The 13,821-nt window shown below is 43.2% G+C and overlaps 1 protein-coding gene across 4 annotated transcripts in view; it reads right to left on the reverse strand.

Moving 5' to 3' along the window:
* Positions 1-13,821, reverse strand: part of LOC115108531 (E3 ubiquitin-protein ligase LNX-like) — an 86,423-nt gene that overhangs the window by 72,346 nt on the left and 256 nt on the right. The window contains exon 1 of one of the 4 annotated variants that reach the window (XM_029632993.2): positions 13,718-13,815. The exons of 1 other annotated variant lie outside the window; for it this stretch is intronic. The gene's annotated coding sequence lies outside the window, so the exon portion shown is untranslated. Of the gene's footprint in view, positions 1-13,645; positions 13,816-13,821 lie in introns of those variants that run through there. 2 more of the 4 variants (XM_029632992.2, XM_029632995.2) reach the window with 2 other exon arrangements.

Consider the following 13,821-nt stretch of genomic DNA (forward strand, 5'->3'; position numbering starts at 1 on the left):
GTTTTTCTGTAAGAAGCCCTCCTGCTCTCCACTCATTACCTGTATTAACTGCACCTGTTTGAACTCGTTACCTGTATGAAAGACACCTGTCCACACACTAAATCAAACAGACTCCAACCTCTCCACAATGGCCAAGAACAGAGAGCTGTGTAAGGACATCAGGGATAAAATTGTAGACCTGCACAAAGCTGGGATGGGCTACAGGACAATAGGCAAGCAGCTTGGTGAGAAGGCAACAACTGTTGGCGCAATTATTAGAAAATTCAAGATGACGGTCAAGATGACGGTCAATCACCCTCGGTCTGGGGCTCCATGCAAGATCTCACCCTGTGGGGCATCAATAATCATGAGGAAGGTGAGGGATCAGCCCAGAACTACACGGCAGGACCTGGTCAATGACCTGAAGAGAGCTGGGACCACAGTCTCAAAGAAAACCATGAGTAAAACACTACGCCGTCATGGATTAAAATCCTGCAGCGCACGCAAGGTCCCCCTGCTCAAGCCAGCGCATGTCCAGGCCCGTCTGAAGTTTGCCAATGACCATCTGGATGATCCAGAGGAGGAATGGGAGAAGGTCATATGGTCTGATGAGACAAAAATATAGCTTTTTGGTCTAAACTCCACTCGCCGTGTTTGGAGGAAGAAGAAGGATGAGTACAACCCCAAGAACACCATCCCAACCATGAAGCATGGAAGTGGAAACATCATTCTTTGGGGATGCTTTTCTGCAAAGGGGACAGGACATCTGCACCGTATTGAGGGGAGGATGGATGGGGCCATGTATCGCGAGATCTTGGCCAACAACCTCTTTCCCTCAGTAAGAGCATTGAAAATGGGTCGGGGTTGGGTCTTCCAGCATGACAACGACCCGAAACACACAGCCAGGGTAACTAAGGACCTGAACCCAATAGAAAATCTTTGGAGGGAGCTGAAAGTCCGTATTACCCAGCGACAGCCCCGAAACCTGAAGGATCTGGAGAAGGTCTGTATGGAAGAGTGGGCCAAAATCCCTGCTGCAGTGTGTGCAAACCTGGTCAAGAACTACAGGAAACATATGATCTCTGTAATTACAAACAAAGGTTTCTGTACCAAATATTAAGTTCTGCTTTTCTGATGTATCAAATACTTATGTCATGCAGTAAAATGCAAATGAATTACTTAAAAATCATACAATGTGTTTTTCTGGATTTTTGTTTTAGATTCCGTCTCTCACAGTTGAAGTGCACCTATGATAAAAATGACAGACCTCTACATGCTATGTAAGTAGGAAAACCTGCAAAATTGGCAGTGTATCAAATACTTGTTCTACCCACTGTATGTGCCCTCTGTTCACCATTGTCTTGTCGGTTATTGTTCCCATATCCTTTGGTCTTGTGAGTACCTGTGCTTTGCTGTTTCGGCTTTCGTGCTGCATGTATTGTGTACTCGTTATTACGGGTCTCCTCCCATGTATTGTTGTGCATTGATTCTTACGGGTCTCCTCTCATGTATTGTTGTGCATTGGTTCTTACGGGTCTCCTCCCTTGTATTGTTGTGCACTTGTTCTTACGGGTCTCGTCTCATGTATTGTTATTACGGGTCTCGTCTCATGTATTGTTATTACGGGTCTCGTCTCATGTATTGTTATTACGGGTCTCGTCTCATGTATTGTTATTATGGGTCTCGTCTCATGCATAGTTCTTACGGGTCTCCTCTCATGTATTGTTGTGCATTGGTTCTTACGGGTCTCCTCCCATGTATTGTTGTGCACTTGTTCTTACGGGTCTCGTCTCATGTATTGTTATTACGGGTCTCGTCTCATGTATTGTTATTACGGGTCTCGTCTCATGTATTGTTATTACGGGTCTCGTCTCATGTATTGTTCTTATGGGTCTCGTCTCATGTATTGTTCTTACGGGTCTCGTCTCATGTATTGTTCTTACGGGTCTCGTCTCATGTATTGTTCTTACGGGTCTCGTCTCATGTATTGTTCTTACGGGTCTCGTCTCATGTATTGTTCTTACGGGTCTCGTCTCATGTATTGTTATTACGGGTCTTGTCTCATGTATTGTTCTTACGGGTCTCCTCCCATGTATTTGTTGTGCACTTGTTCTTACGGGTCTCGTCTCATGTATTGTTATTACGGGTCTCGTCTCATGTATAGTTATTACGGGTCTCGTCTCATGTATTGTTCTTACGGGTCTCGTCTCATGTATTGTTATTACGGGTCTCGTCTCATGTATTGTTATTACGGGTCTCGTCTCATGTGTTGTTATTACGGGTCTCGTCTCATGTATTGTTATTACGGGTCTCGTCTCATGTATTGTTCTTATGGGTCTCGTCTCATGTATTGTTCTTACGGGTCTCGTCTCATGTATTGTTCTTACGGGTCTCGTCTCATGTATTGTTCTTACGGGTCTCGTCTCATGTATTGTTCTTACGGGTCTCGTCTCATGTATTGTTCTTACGGGTCTCGTCTCATGTATTGTTATTACGGGTCTTGTCTCATGTATTGTTCTTACGGGTCTCCTCCCATGTATTTGTTGTGCACTTGTTCTTACGGGTCTCGTCTCATGTATTGTTATTACGGGTCTCGTCTCATGTATAGTTATTACGGGTCTCGTCTCATGTATTGTTCTTACGGGTCTCGTCTCATGTATTGTTATTACGGGTCTCGTCTCATGTATTGTTATTACGGGTCTCGTCTCATGTGTTGTTATTACGGGTCTCGTCTCATGTATTGTTATTACGGGTTTCGTCTCATGTATTGTTAATACGGGTCTCGTCTCATGTATTGTTCTTATGGGTCTCGTCTCATGTATTGTTATTACGGGTCTCGTCTCATGTGTTGTTATTACGGGTCTCGTCTCATGTATTGTTATTACGGGTCTCGTCTCATGTGTTGTTATTACGGGTCTCGTCTCATGTATTGTTATTACTGGTCTCGTCTCATGTATTGTTAATACGGGTCTCGTCTCATGTATTGTTATTACGGGTCTCGTCTCATGTATTGTTATTGCGTGTCTCGTCCCTTGTATTTATTAGCAGTTTTACCTCGCTCTTTTGTTTGGGTTACATCCCTGTGTTTTTGTGAACATGTTTGTTTTGGGCTTCGTCCCCGTGCCTTTTCATGTTGTATTAAAACCCCCTATTACATATTCCTGCGCCTGTCTCCAATCATTTATACAACGTGACATGATCCTACATCTGAAATATATACCGTTTCAAATATCTCTCCAAGTACACTGTGTGTACATTTAAACAGTATGCCTTGTCCACGAGAGGTAGGTTGGGACTGTAGTATCACTACGTCAACTCTGAGACAGGCGGTTTCCCCTGGCACACCGTCCTGAACAGATGGGCAGAGACGAATGGCATCCAAGGACTACGTCACCCTGGCAACAGCCATCTTTTTGGCACCCTTATGGCCCATTTTTCTGAAGCAACTCCTGACTGGTTATCGCTTAGGCTGATGATGTTATAGATAATCTGACAGGACATTGACTGACATCAACTAACCTTATTGGGTTTCAATTCGCTGAGCATCAATGTAGGGTACTGTAATGGACATAGACTAATCAAGAACTAAGTATGTCATATAAGAGAGAACCTTTTCTATAGTGTGTGATGTCCTCTATAACCTATAGTACACCTCTCCATCTGTGTGTGTGGTTGGCGGTCATGTGAGAACCCAGCAGGTACTGAGACAGTTTCCATGACGCGCTCCATAGCATTCCAAAGGGGATATACCTGACTGTCATAGGGGTCATTCAGTACCTGAGCTGAAGCACATACACACGTCCACACCAATGACTGTAAATGGTGCACATACTGTACACTAACTAGCTTTAAGAACCAGCTGTCAGAGCAGCTCACAGATCACTACACCTGTTCATAGCCCATCTGTATACAGCCCATCTATCTACCTCATCCCCATACTGTATTTATTTATTTAGCTCCTTTTGCACCACAGTATCTCTACTTGCACATCCATCTTTTGCACATCTACCATTCCAGTGTTTAATTGCCATATTGTAATTACTTCGCCACCATGGCCTATTTATTGCCTTAACTCCCTTATATGACCTAATTTGCAATCACTGTACATAGACTTTGTTTTCTTTTTTCTACTGTATTATTGACTGTATGTTTTGTTCATTCCATGTGTAACTCTGTGTCGTTGTATGTGTCGAACTACTTTGCTTTATCTTGACCAGGTCGCAGTTGCAAATGAAAACTTGTTCTCAACTAGCCTACCTTGTTAAATAAAGGTGAAATAAATAAAAAAATAACAGGCATGCCCACAAACATAGACATGCCCACGCGTGCCTATACTGTACACACCCAGACATACACACTCACACATAAACATGGACAGAGTACACATCAGCTAGTTGTAACCACACACACACAGGCCTTAGCCTAAGTAACAGGCAGAGTTGTGAGTTCTGTCTGTTTGCTGTGTGTGCCTGGGAGGAGGACTGTGGTAATAACAGCAAGCTGAACCAGACTATAACAAAGCTGGAGCTCCCGCATTTTAAAATGATTTTATTTATTTCACCTTTATTTAACCAGGTAGGCTAGTTGAGAACAAGTTCTCATTTACAACTGCGACCTGGCCCAACGCTCCCGCGGTGGGCCGCTGTGATGAAGTGACTATTTTATCCTGCTACTCTCTGGTACCTGCTATGGAGAAGACCAGCCATGTCTTGCTCTTCTTCACTCTCTCGGGAGGGGAAGCTTTCCCCTCAAAACAGACAGAGAGAGGGAGAGACAGAGAGAGGGAGAGACAGAGAGAGGGAGAGACAGAGAGAGAGAGAGAGAGCGGGAGGGAGAGACAGAGAGAGGGAGAGACAGAGAGAGGGAGAGACAGAGAGAGGGAGAGACAGAGAGAGACAGAGAGAGGGAGAGACAGAGAGAGGGAGAGACAGAGAGAGACGGAGAGAGGGAGAGGAAGAGAGAGAGAGGTAGAGACAGATAGAGGGAGAGAGAGAGAGGTAGAGAGAGAGAGGTAGAGACAGAGAGAGGGAGAGACAGAGAGAGGGAGAGACAGAGAGAGACGGAGAGAGGGAGAGGAAGAGAGAGAGAGGTAGAGACAGATAGAGGGAGAGAGAGAGAGGGAGAGACAGTGAGGGGGAGAGAGAGAGAGAGAGAGGGAGAGACAGAGAGAGGTAGAGAGATCGAGGGAGAGACAGAGAGAGACGGAGAGAGGGAGAGGAAGAGAGAGAGAGGTAGAGACAGAGAGAGGGAGAGACAGAGAGAGGTAGAGAGATCGAGGGAGAGACAGAGAGAGACGGAGAGAGGGAGAGGGAGAGAGAGAGGTAGAGACAGAGAGAGGAGGAGACAGAGAGGTAGAGAGATCGAGGGAGAGACAGAGAGAGACGGAGAGAGGGAGAGGAAGAGAGAGAGAGGTAGAGACAGAGAGAGGGAGAGACAGAATGAGGTAGAGAGATCGAGGGAGAGACAGAGAGAGACGGAGAGAGGGAGAGGAAGAGAGAGAGAGGTAGAGACAGAGAGAGGTAGAGACAGAGAGAGGGAGAGAGAGGGAGAGAGAGAGAGGGATAGACAGAGAGAGGGAGAGACAGAGAGAGGTAGAGACAGAGAGGGGGAGAGACAGAGAGGGGGAGAGACAGAGAGAGGGAGAGAGAGTATGTACAGACTTAGTGAGCATAGCCTTGCTATTGAGAAAGGCCCCCGTAGACAGACCTGGCTCTCAAGAGAAGACAGGCTATGTGCACACTGCCCACAAAATGAGGTGGAAACAAAGAATCCGAAAACAAATCCAATTTTGATAAACTCCCATATCTACTGGGTGAAATCCCACAGTGTGCCATCACAGCAGCAAGATTTGTAACCTGTTGCCACAAGAAAAGGGCAACCAGTGAAGAACAAACACCATTGTAAATACAACCCATTTTTATGCTTATTTATTTTCCCTTGTGTACTTTAACTATTTGTACATTGTTACAACACTGTATATATATACATTTGTAATGTCTTTATTGTTTTGAAACTTCTGTATGTGTAATGTTTACTGTTCATTTATATTGTTTATTTCACTTTTGTATATTACCTACCTCACTTGCTTTGGCAATGTTAACACATGTTTCCCATGCCAATAAAGCCCCTTGAATTGAGTTGAATTGAGAGGGAGAGACAGGGAGAGACGGAGAGAGGAAGAGAGACGGAGAGAGGAAGAGAGACGGAGAGAGGAAGAGAGACGGAGAGAGACGGAGAGAGGAAGAGAGACGGAGAGACGGAGAGACGGAGAGAGAGAGAGAGAGAGAGAGAGAGAGAGAGAGAGAGAGAGAGAGAGAGAGAGAGAGAGAGAGAGAGAGAGAGAGAGAGAGAGAGAGAGAGAGCTAAACACAAAGAGACACCAGCGCCAGGAGTCTGAGGAATGAGAAAAGTCCAAACTACCCTCTAATCTGAGTTTGACTGGAGCAGTGTACAGACAGAAACCTTTAAAGCTGTACATCAGCTTTAAAGAGAGAGAGAGAGAGAGAGAGAGGGATGTACAGCTTTAAAGGTTTATGTCTGTACACCGAATCCAGTCAAACTAAGATTAGAGGGTAGAGTTTGGACTTTTCTCATTCCTCAGACTCCTGATGCTGATGTTTTGCTCTTTGTGTTTAGCTCTCTCTGTCTCTACCTCTCTCTGTCTCTACCTCTATCTGTCTCTACCTCTATCTGTCTCTACCTCTATATGTCTCTACCTCTATCTGTCTCTACCTCTATATGTCTCTACCTCTATATGTCTCTACCTCTATATGTCTCTACCTCTATATGTCTCTACCTCTCTCTGTCTCTACCTCTATCTGTCTCTACCTCTATATGTCTCTACCTCTATCTGTCTCTACCTCTATATGTCTCTACCTCTATATGTCTCTACCTCTATATGTCTCTACCTCTATATGTCTCTACCTCTATCTGTCTCTACCTCTATCTGTCTCTACCTCTATATGTCTCTACCTCTATATGTCTCTACCTCTATCTGTCTCTACCTCTATCTGTCTCTACCTCTATCTGTCTCTACCTCTATATGTCTCTACCTCTATCTGTCTCTACCTCTATATGTCTCTACCTCTATATGTCTCTACCTCTATCTGTCTCTACCTCTATCTGTCTCTACCTCTATATGTCTCTACCTCTATATGTCTCTACCTCTATCTGTCTCTACCTCTATCTGTCTCTACCTCTATATGTCTCTACCTCTATCTGTCTCTACCTCTCTCTGTCTCTACCTCTATCTGTCTCTACCTCTATATGTCTCTACCTCTATATGTCTCTACCTCTATATGTCTCTACCTCTCTGTCTCTACCTCTATATGTCTCTACCTCTATATGTCTCTACCTCTCTCTGTCTCTACCTCTATCTGTCTCTACCTCTATATGTCTCTACCTCTATATGTCTCTACCTCTATATGTCTCTACCTCTCTGTCTCTACCTCTATATGTCTCTACCTCTATATGTCTCTACCTCTATATGTCTCTACCTCTATATGTCTCTACCTCTATATGTCTCTACCTCTATATGTCTCTACCTCTATATGTCTCTACCTCTATCTGTCTCTACCTCTATCTGTCTCTACCTCTATATGTCTCTACCTCTATCTGTCTCTACCTCTATCTGTCTCTACCTCTATCTGTCTCTACCTCTATCTGTCTCTACCTCTATATGTCTCTACCTCTATCTGTCTCTACCTCTATCTGTCTCTACCTCTATATGTCTCTACCTCTATCTGTCTCTACCTCTATATGTCTCTACCTCTATATGTCTCTACCTCTATATGTCTCTACCTCTATATGTCTCTACCTCTATATGTCTCTACCTCTATCTGTCTCTACCTCTATCTGTCTCTACCTCTATCTGTCTCTACCTCTATATGTCTCTACCTCTATCTGTCTCTACATCTATATGTCTCTACCTCTATCTGTCTCTACCTCTATCTGTCTCTACCTCTATATGTCTCTACCTCTATCTGTCTCTACCTCTATCTGTCTCTACCTCTATATGTCTCTACCTCTATCTGTCTCTACCTCTATATGTCTCTACCTCTATCTGTCTCTACCTCTATATGTCTCTACCTCTATCTGTCTCTACCTCTATATGTCTCTACCTCTATCTGTCTCTACCTCTATATGTCTCTACCTCTATCTGTCTCTACCTCTATCTGTCTCTACCTCTATCTGTCTCTACCTCTATCTGTCTCTACCTCTATCTGTCTCTACCTCTATCTGTCTCTACCTCTATATGTCTCTACCTCTATCTGTCTCTACCTCTATCTGTCTCTACCTCTATCTGTCTCTACCTCTATATGTCTCTACCTCTATATGTCTCTACCTCTATATGTCTCTACCTCTATATGTCTCTACCTCTATCTGTCTCTACCTCTCTCTGTCTCTACCTCTATCTGTCTCTACCTCTATCTGTCTCTACCTCTATCTGTCTCTACCTCTATCTGTCTCTACCTCTATCTGTCTCTACCTCTATATGTCTCTACCTCTATATGTCTCTACCTCTATATGTCTCTACCTCTATCTGTCTCTACCTCTATCTGTCTCTACCTCTATATGTCTCTACCTCTATATGTCTCTACCTCTATCTGTCTCTACCTCTATATGTCTCTACCTCTATATGTCTCTACCTCTATATGTCTCTACCTCTATATGTCTCTACCTCTATATGTCTCTACCTCTATATGTCTCTACCTCTATATGTCTCTACCTCTATGTCTCTACCTCAGACAGACAGACAGACAGACAGACAGACAGACAGACAGACAGACAGACAGACAGACAGACAGACAGACAGACAGACAGACAGACAGACAGACAGACAGACTATCTGTCTCTCTCTCTCTTTCTTTCACTATTTCACTCTCTCAGGAAGACGCAGGTTAAGAAGAAATATGATATCGAGGTAAGATGTGAGGATAGAGAGAACAGAATGTATACATGTTTAATATATGTGTAGTCTATACAGACAACGGCAGCAGAACAATCATTCACAGAGTCCTCTGTAGTATCTGGAACTCATTAACCAAAGCAATGCCTTTGTGTAATAAAACAGTAAAATCTCTGAGGTTTACATTCACAAACACATACACACACATTCGCATGCATGCCGGCACACACACGCAACAAAGCACTCAGAGGAGACACACCCGCGCCCGGGGAACACCTCCCAGAGATCATTATCTCAGTGTTAATCCTCAGAGTGACAACATGGCGTCACAGAACCACCCCCGGGGAGCTCCAACCCACTCTGCTCTAACCTGCTGTGGAGGGAAATAGAGAGTGACACACAGCTGACGGCCATGACAGGCTGAAACGTGACCAGGCTAAAGCCCACCTCACCAGCCATCCAATAACCAGGCCTACACGATTCATAAGAAAGAGAAATTAAGCCTCAGCCTTTCTAAAGTAATCAGTTTGATTGGACTTCCTTCATTGGCTTTTGTTCACACCACGTTTAATGAAATCATCCATTTTCTAGAGACAAGTCCTTTGTGTAACCAGGGTAACCTTTGCCCAACATTCAGGGAGGAAAGACGATGAACGATGGCATAAGGAAACCATTAAATGTAGACGGAGGCCAGAACCACTCATACGAGACTTAATCCAAAAGACTCATGAATACAAACGGCTCACATACCGTACACATTACGCAGACAATCATCCAATGCACAAAGTCTCACACACACATTGGTCAGTGTGTATCTCCAATGACCGTGTGATATAGTGTGAGTTGATGAGTTAGTAATGATACAACCCAGTGCTTACTCAGCTCTTTTCCTTATGGCTCTGGTTGAAAAACAACCTTTTGACAACTTGTGTGTTACTGTCAGCATTTTAATGTCTGCAGTATACCAGTGTGTAGCTCTGTAAATGTGTCCCATACTCCTATGATAATGTAAACTATTGCAGCTAATGCACATCCTGCTAGAACAACAAACGGCAGTGACACTAATCCACAAAAACCTGCGTTGACCTGACAAATCTAAACCTTTCAAAAGCACACCAATTACAGTTCCATAAAAACACACCCTGTCCCTCACCCACGCAGAAACAAACTGTAGACATATACAGCACATGGGGGTCAGAGTATCCTGTGACATGTAACTATGTGTATGTCATGTGGAATGGAACAGCATGAGTGCAATGTGCATGCTACAGTGTACATAATGAAGGTCTCATTTACTGTACTGCTTCTCTACTAACCTATGCCTGGTTCTTCAAGGAGTTAACAGCTCACATAGCCAGAGTATGGTATGTAGGTTCCCAGGCCGGTAGGTTCAGTGTGTTGTCTGAGCCAGGCAGGCAGGGCTGTTCTGACATGTTCGTCACAGGCAGAGCATTCCACAGCCCTGTGTTCCTCCACCAAACACACATGCTCAGAGCAGCAATATCAGAGAGGGGCACCGTGGGTAATAACATAGAAACCCACTTGTGCCCCATGATGAAATCCGGTGATCATAAAGCTGATTTTTAATAAACAGCCAAATGAATAATTAATGTGTCACACTGCAGATAATCATGACATGCTGAGGTTAAGGGTCACACAAGGAGACTGTAGGTCAAACAAAGCAATTGTACAGAGAGAGAAAATGGGAATAAGATAAGATACAAGGACAATATCAATTATATTCACACTGAGAACAAGACACCGTGAACACATGAACACACACCCCGTCAACACACCCCGTCAACACACCCTGTCAACATACTCAACGGGTTCCCAAACTTTTTTAGCCCAGGACACCATTTTGATATCAGAAATTTTTCGCAAACCCAACCATGTATAACATTTTTTAATTAACAGCTAATGTTGACTGTGTTATTTGGGGCGATGGCAGTCACAATTGAAAACATTCTAAAAGTATTTCTGATTGTCTGTTAGAAACATGCACAGCTATGGGGGCATAGTTCGCTTTTGAAAGACTCTCTCTCCAATAAGAATGATTTCCTCTGAATCCACTGATTCGGTCACTCATCGGTAGAATGTTTTTGTATTTCCCTTGTATGCTTTCCTTCAGTCCGTTCACTTCCCCAGATATATCTCTGACATAAGCACGGAAACACATTTTCTTTTCATTACACAAAAAGTCAAACATTTTTTTTTTTACATCCATTGTGAATGACAACAGCTCCTCTCTCAGTGCGAAACATCTTTCCAACTCTCCCCCTCGATAACCAACCAGCCTTGGTGTGAAAGAGAACATTGTCATGTTCTGATCACATATCTCCACATCATTTTGCAACCAGGCGTGTGCACAGTGGATGTGGTTTGATGTAGCTTACAATCGAAGTTGCCTGCTGCAGTATATGTCTGAGATCTGTGCTCAGATCTTTTGCCTCCAGTTGCCCTCAGTGTATCATACAATGCATCCATATGGTAGAGGGAGACACATTCATAACTAGAGTACAGAGTCCTGCCTGCTGCACAGCCATAGATGGAGCCTCATCTGTGCAAAAGCACACCATTCAGTCCCATGGAATCTGTTTTTTGTAAATCTAGCCACACAACACACTGAACATCCCCTGTGCTGTTTCAAGCTCAGGAACCGAGAAACAGAACAATATGTCCTCCTGAATAGCATGTCCAACATCTCTAGCGAACAAAAGTCAATGCATGGGCATTTCGGCCCTCACAGCTATCGTCCATTGGAGATCATAAACTGGGGAGTTTGAGTTGTTCAGTCAGTTTCCTCTTGATTGCTAGCAATAGCATGAATATCTGACAAAAATATTGATGTGGGTTTCTGTGCCTCTGCCATTGTTTTTACTATATCAATTGTGGCCAGTAATATCAAAGTCTCTGCAATAGTGTGTGGTTTCATAGCGTAGCAGGCCTAGCCATTCACCGTGGGAATGATTCAAGTGCAACAATAACGTTTCCCATGATCTAAGGGCTCTCTCTGGTTGAATTTGATATTTTAGATTTGAATCATTTTCATTTCGATTTTTAAGGTTGGCCACATTACAATGATTTTGAGTTACTAAGACAATATTATAATATATACATTCTTTTGTATATATTTAGTTTTTTCAGGATTTTGAAAATCTCCCTCAATTTTCATATCAGGCGACCCAACGTGGGGTCGCGACCCCTAGTTTGGGAACCACTGACAAATCCTATCTACACAACCTGTCAACACAACCTGTCAACACTTTCTGTCACAATCCTGTCAACACCATCTGTCAACACATTCTTTCAACATACTATGTCAACAGCCTGTCAACATACCCAGTCAATACATTGTGAACACCTCCTGTCAACACCCTCTGTCAACACAACCACATACTTCACTAGGGTTGCATAATTCCTGGAACTTTCAATAATTCCCTGTTTTTCCAGAAATCCTGGTTGGAAGATCCCAGATTTCCTGCTCATTCCCTCCTGATTCCGGGAATTTTTTGGGAAAAACAGGGAATTTATTCAAAGTTTTTTTTTTGCAACCCTACACTTCACACATGGTTTAGTTTTTGTGTAATATTGATGTGTGTACTCATATCAAGTGTATCAACCTGGACTAAGGGGTAGACATAACATAGTAAACATACCATTTGTCTCTCTCCATTTGTATATGTTACGTATGGTATGTATTAATTTGTGGATGTCCATCATCCATTTTAGAATATTTTGTTACTAATTACAATTCATATGATATGTTACAAATTGCAATTTGTACAATATGTTATGAATTTGCAATACGTTGTGGCTAACATTAGCAAGGTGGCTAGGTAGCTAATGCTAGCATTAGCTAGGCAGCTAGCGTTACCTAGGCTAGGGGTTAGGGTTCGGGGTTAAGGTTAGGGTTAAGGTAAGGGTTAAGGTTAAGGTTAGGAGTTAGGTTACATGTTTAGGGTTCGGGGAAGGGTTAGCTAACCAGCTAAGTAGCTGCAAATTAGTAAGTAGTTGCAAAGTTTCTAAGTAACTAAAATGCTAAAGTTGTCCTTGATGAGAATTGAACATGCAACCTTTGTGTTACCCCCCTAAAGTCAGTTCATGAAGGTTAGACTATTTAACATAATGTGTGCTAGTTATGTAATATGCGTACTGTAGGAAAGTAATTGGTTCATCATTATCCAGCCAGGTGGTTGAGCTCTAAGGAGCTCCAGCCTAGAGGGTACTGTGTGTACCGTGACTTCTAATAACACACTTAAACAAACAATTAGATATTAGCAAATAAGCTTCCCAGATCCAGAAATCTATCAAAAATGATTTAAGATTAAAACACAGACTATGGTAATCAATGCCCTCTCTACACCCTGTCCATTAAGTCTACTGTCTGGAACAGCAGAGCTCAGAGGACAGGAGAAAAGCAGGCAGCCAATGAGCTGAATGGAGTGGTTCTAATGGCTCAGTCTGTCTGGATCAGAACAGAGGCTCAAAAAAGATCATATGGATAAGTTACTGTACAGACACTTACAGAGACAGGACAATTATAGGGAAGAGAACATGTCTGACACACACACACTCACACACACACACACACACACACACACACACACACACACACACACACACACACACACACACACACACACACACACACACACACACACTGCAAACAGCATTCAAATTACTTTCATGGATGCAAATACACAAACAGAAGTATGAGACAATAGACAGACTGTCAAGTAGACTTATTCTACTTACTGTTAACCTTCAGAGCTATGTAGATAGGTAGCAGTCATACATTCTGATCACAGAGTTTGTTGTAGTACTCACAGAACTCACAGAGCAACGTTCACTTCAGGCAAAGCGGCTTCACCTGGTCAGGTAATACTTAGGAAAGGTTGTAACTCTAGATCTGTCAAAGAGCCATAGAGGGA

The sequence above is a fragment of the Oncorhynchus nerka genome, linkage group LG24 (genome assembly GCF_034236695.1).
Source record: "Oncorhynchus nerka isolate Pitt River linkage group LG24, Oner_Uvic_2.0, whole genome shotgun sequence".
NCBI classification, from domain to species: Eukaryota; Metazoa; Chordata; class Actinopteri; order Salmoniformes; family Salmonidae; genus Oncorhynchus; species Oncorhynchus nerka.